This window comes from Amblyomma americanum, chromosome 1 (genome assembly GCF_052857255.1).
Source record: "Amblyomma americanum isolate KBUSLIRL-KWMA chromosome 1, ASM5285725v1, whole genome shotgun sequence".
Lineage (NCBI taxonomy): Eukaryota > Metazoa > Arthropoda > Arachnida > Ixodida > Ixodidae > Amblyomma > Amblyomma americanum.
The window spans coordinates 315,932,640-315,938,639 of record NC_135497.1 but is presented as its reverse complement, the minus strand read 5'-3'; the positions used below and the strand labels follow the sequence as shown (position 1 = coordinate 315,938,639).

Genomic DNA, 6,000 nt, shown 5'->3' with positions numbered 1-6,000 from the left:
TGCTGGCAGTCACCTGCGCGCTCGAGCCGCTGTTCAAATGAATTTCTGTGCATGGTCTGACGGGAGGTTTTGGTTTGCCAGTATCGTTTCAGTCACCTTGCATTCAGTGTTCATCTGAGAGTAGGGTAGTACGGCTTAGAGCCTGCTGTTTTAATTCTAAAATTGTAAGTACCTTATCTCTACCATCTCGTTTCGAAATACTTACGCGAACGTACGGTGCTGGCTGCATTTCATTTTCGCCACAACGGGGAGGTACTACGTACGTGTGTTTGCGCACGTGAGATAGGCGATTTCATAATACGGCCAGAAGCTTTCCAGGCATTGTGCTGGACTTTTTTTCGTTTATGAATATTGGCATCGCACATCCGAGGAATGCTGTTGGGCTATCTTTGAGTGAGTGCAAACACCGGTTGAAAAAATTTTTCTTGGTTGTGTGCCCCGGTTTATGGAAAACAAAACTTCTCAAATATGCATTGTGAAAATATTATGGTGCAATATTTTTGAAGAGCACAAAGGAGAAGTGCAATGCCTGGACAGTTGCATGAAATGACCATATTACATGTTTAGTTAGAATGACCATATGACATATTTCCTTGTATTTGTGGTGTTTGACGCAGTCCGCTTGCACTGGTTGTCAGAACTTAAGTGGCCTTCATACACATTTCTTGCAGGTATGCTCAGTTCATTTAATTGATGGGCGTCCCTCTAAAGACAACCCGTACCCAACACTGCACCTTGGAACACCGGTATGGCTTTCGGAGGTTTGTTCTGAACTGCAGTTTATTTATTCTTTTGTATTTTCATACTCTGCAATATTTTAGACTGCTCACCACAAGGGAAGAAGGAAGCTGGTGCGGCACGATGTCAAACCTTTGGAGCCTGAGACCTGTTCAACAGCTGAACCTTTGTCACACCATTTATCAGACGAGCAAGATGAAGAGAGTGCTGCAGCTGATGGTCACCTGCCTATCAACATTGCAACAGAGGATGTATCACATAGGTACGGTAAAGTGGTGTGAATTATCCTTCATGGGTTCTCATTTACATGCTTTTATGCAAGTCTGTCTTCGGTGCACAATATGCACGTTTGCTTTCACTAGTTATATGAAGAGTTTAAACCTGTGGTACGCTATGGATATTACCTTTAGCTGAGAGTGTGCTGCACTTAGCAGTGCTTTCTTCGTTCCAAGTGAATTTTGCATCCTTCACGTCGCAAATAAGATGTTTTTATGTCATACAGTGACTGAAGTAAACAATATTCAGCAATTTCGTCAGCGGGGTAGCATGCCATCTACCATTTTTGTGCAAATATAGTTTGCCACCATTAGTGACAATTTTTTTTGGATTTCAAGCGTAATGTGCACCTCCGAAATAGAAATTAGTCCCACAATCGTTCATAAGTCGCATACTTTTTATTGTTGCTATTTCCATAATGGCACCTCTACTAGTATTTTGCCCTTGAGAACTAACAAACTGTCTTTGTCAATGCTTGAAGATGCCTTTTTGGTGGGAGTGCTCCTTTTTAGTAGAAAAAAAGAAATGGCGTGTGAAAGGGTTAAGAACAGCAGAATCTGTTCACAAATAAAGTTGCTGATATCATGAAATGGTGATTGTAAGCTTGTTTACTAGTTTTGCCATCTTTAGCATTGTCATGTTCAGTTAACAGTAAAATTTCTTGCAACCACTCATATAGGCTAGCCCAGTTACAGCTTAGTAAGGCATGTTGCTGGGCAAGTTGGTTAAGCATCTTTGAAACTTGGAAAGAATCCAACCTGGCGCAAGTAAAACCACACACACAAAGGAAAGACAAGGAGACAATGGCGCCTGTCCGTTGTCTCCTTGTCTTTCCTTTGTGTGTGTGGTTTTACTTGCGCCAGGTTGGATTCTTTCCAAGTTTCAAAGACAGTTACAGCTTATTGCCTGGACCAGGATTGTGCATCTCTTGCTGCCATGTGCGCAGGAGTTATGCCTATCTCTGCAGGCATACACAGTCGGCATTTCAATGAAGCAATTACTATCTTTTCATTCTTTTTCCCATGAGATGGTGGTTGCCACACGCTGCTATGTATGTTTGAAACTAGACTTTTTCACGTTGCTTGGTGTTTACTGCTGTGCAATTCTGAACAAAAAGCAATCAATGCACATGAGAGCAGACTTGATTTCAGTCAGTGCATGTACAGTACTCACGGATTGAAATAGGACATTCGGAGCGCTAACCTTGCAGTGCCACGCAGGCATGTGGTAAACCACAGGCCGGCTCATTGGCTACTGGAAGGAACAATTCTGCTTTGTAGATGTTCTCCCTCTCGCGCCATACCACAATGCACCACCTTGGTTCCACGAGCGTCTACGGGCGGCGCTCCATGAAGCGACGGCCACGCGCTCCGAATGTCCTATTTCAATCCGTGAGTACTGTACATACATTGCTCAGCCATTCCACTGCACACGTTCGTCGTCTGCTGTAAGCTTGACAGTTTGCTGCGTTAGCACTGTTTCACGGGCTACTGAGGAAAACTCTGAATATTGTCAGCCAATGATGGGAATCCCTGTATTTAGTTTTTTTCCCATTCATAAAAGCTCAGTGTTCGCTTAGCATTTGTGATTAGAAGACAGTACCTTATCTATAGAGGCCAGTTTCAATTTTCTTTCAGTGTCCCTTTAAAGCTTTCAATACCTCTGCAAGTTGTTACAGGAGTACGATGCAGACCACAATTATACAGCCAGAACACTCTATTTATTTCCCTGTAGTATAACCGTTGCACGGCATGGTAATTTTATTCTGTGTGCTTGTTAGCTCATACTACTATGCTAAATATTGTGTCTCACTTTCCTCCACATCCTTCGTTGTACAGGAGAGAAGGAGCTGAGAGTCTCGTTGATGGCTGCTTGGCCTGTGGCTGCAGATGCAAGATTACCGAAACATCAGAAAAAGGAACTCAAGTGGAGCCAGCGGCTGCTCATGACCATTTGTATGCAACCACTCGCAGGCAGGCCCCGGTCACTGCAGACAGTGCTTGCCAGACTATATTCAGTGCATACTCAACTCTTGCACCAAATCACTTCCGCTTCTTTACAGGTCTGTCAAAAGTAGTATTTGACGAACTGGTTCGGACTCTTTCCACTATTGTGAAGAGCCCTTTCACTATGCCCTTTGAGGACCAAATGCTACTTACACTGATGCGGCTGCGTCTTGGCCTATTGCTTAATGACCTTAGCTTACGTTTTGGTGCATCCACTGCAGACATTAGCAGGATTTTCTGCTTCATTGTAACAAAGTTTGCCAGAGAGCTCTTAGTGTTCTGGCTGCCAAGAACAGCAATCAGGAGGACATTGCCTTATGTTTTTGAGGAGAATTACTCCGTAACTTGCATTGTGGACTGTTTCGAAATTTTCATTGACAGACCTGGGCAACTGCACCGAAGAAATACAACTTACAGTTCCTACAAATCGCACAATACGGCCAAAATTCTTCACGTCATTGCACCAAGTGGGTTTATTATGTTTTTGTGAAAACCGTATGGTGGCCGTGCAAGCGATCGTTTCATCACTTTGGACAGTGGTTTTTTAGACCACCTGACGCAAGGCGACGAAGTCCTCGCTGACCGTGGCTTTAACATAGATGACCTGCTCCCACCATCTGTTAAAGTTTCACTCCCAAGCTTTTCCAAAGGCCGGCCGCAGATTTGTCGTTCAGATGTAGTAAGTTCGCGTCGCCTGGCAAGGCTTCGGATTCATGTTGAGCGATCAATAAGGCGTCTCAAATGCTTCAGGATTTTGAAGCAATTCCCTGCTAGTATATTCACAAAGAAACCCCTCGCAAATGATGTACTTGTTGCCATCGCTGGGCTCTGCAACCTGCAACCGAATTTGATTAGAGATCATGGTGATGCGTCAGAACCTGGTGCTCAGTCACCATCGCATCCAGGCAAGCAGCTGGAAGTGGTAGACAACACACCTGAATGAGGCATGGAGATTTATGTGGAGTAGCCACATCATCTAGTCGTCTCTTGTTTTTATGCACCTGCCATGTTCTCTGTTCACTGATTAACGTAACCATGTTCACTGCAAGAGAAAGGCTCCTCAAAATTGCATTCAGTTAAATCGTTAAATCTCCTGGGATAGCTGTAGCCACCTTACCCCAGCAAACTTGCCAATTTTAACTGCCCATCTGACTCTGCCACCCTTGATGCCATTGGTTATCAGCTCTCCATATTACATGCTTTGCTGATGGCAATTTCTGTTTCAGCTAGGATATCATTAACTTGCATTTATTCCCTGACCCAACCCACTTGTTTGCTGTCTCTATCCATAGCTCACATTGCTCTCAATTTAATTTTAAGCATTTTCATTAGCTTCAGAGTTTCTGCCCCATAGGTGAATACTTCCAAGATACAACTCTTATGTAATTAACTCAAGCATGCTGGTGTACTGGCAGGCTGCTGTTGATGACCCTAAGAATATCTGTCAGAGATATGCTATTCAGGTATTTTGCTAGCTATTTCACTGATGGCTCTCAGCTATCTTAGCTGCTACAAACAACTCGCGTTGGAGCCTTTTTTTCATGCCGTCTGATTACCAAAGTGTTTGTCAGCAATTTCAGGTCCGCTACCTTTTGTCCAGGAAGAGCAAACTCTAAAGCACTCTTCCTCCTTGAGGAACTGAAGTTGGAATCACTTGCAAAGCACGTTCGAGCTGCCAAGGTTGATGTTCTGAGCCTATTTCATTGTCTTGCTGGTGCACTTAGGGGCATTTGCTTTGCGGCTGTGTGTACAGTGTAGGTGCGACGTTTATGTGGATTGTGGATTTTTAAAATGCAATGGAAAGTTATGTTGGGGAGTTTCTGCATTGGCTTGCCCGATGGAAACCTTTGTTGATACCATATTGGAGATGTCATTCTTTGAAGATTTACTGCTTGTACTCCCTGTGTTCACTTTGGGATGATGAGAAATGTTCAGTACCAGGTGAGGGTACGAGCCTGTTGGTTTTTGTTCTACGCCTGCTTTTGTTTTGTTGTCGATAATATATGCCTCGTTCGGTGCCCAAATAACGAAGTCGCACCGACTTCTCTCGCAGCAGAACAGCTACAACTGTACTTGCAGGTAATATCTGTTCTTCCCGGCCTTGCTGAGTGTGAGTTTGTTCTCCTTCTTAATCACGTCATATTTTCCGCTCTTAAACAGGGCATCAAGGCTACCATGCTTTTGCACAGTCAGTGGTGTCGGGCACTTTATTTCCAGCACTGTGTCCGAGTCTGGAATTATGCCATCAGGGCTGGCTCCAAGCCATGAAGTGGCAGGCCGGATGATAAGGCCACATTCCACAACGTCCGTGGTCTTTGTACCAGGCACGGGCTTTTGCTTCTGACTCTCTTCCATACCTTCATGTAAAAATCACATTCATGTTGTAATGAATTAGTGTCCCTCATCTTAAAGTATCTTCAACAGTGACTAGTATATTGCAATACACAAACCAAGCATTCACAACGTAACAAATATCAACCTCCAATTTCATGCTTTCAGGCTTGTAACTTGCACGCGATTTGCGATGAACAAGCAGTCAGGCTGTGCTTTGCTGTTGGAAGCAATGAATAGAAATTTACACCACAAATTACAACCACACAGTGGTACTTCCATTCTTTGCAGGCAAATTCGGCCTGCAAATTGCCACTTTGCATAATGCAGTAATAGAGAGTTCATACTGCAAATACGCAAAAGTGCTGCTGTACAAAATCAAAGCATAGTGTTGCAACCGCTCTATTGTCAGCATCACATGCAAAATTTCGATGGAGGCGAAATTCTAGAGGCCCGTGTACTGTGCGATGTCAGTGCACGTTAAAGAACCCCAGGTGGCCGAATTTCCGGAGCCCTTCACTACGGCGTTCCTCATAGCCTGAGTCGCTTTGGGACGTTAAACCCCAATAAACCAAACCAAACCAAACATGCAAAACAGTATTTAGCAATAGTTCTTGTACTATAAAACTTGCCTTAGCATTTTCGAATC

The 6,000-nt window shown here is 43.9% G+C and overlaps 1 pseudogene; it reads left to right on the top strand.

Annotated features, from left to right (window-relative positions):
* Positions 1–3,144: 3,144 nt before the first annotated feature.
* Positions 3,145–4,111, top strand: LOC144098765 (uncharacterized; annotated as a pseudogene).
* Positions 4,112–6,000: the final 1,889 nt, after the last annotated feature.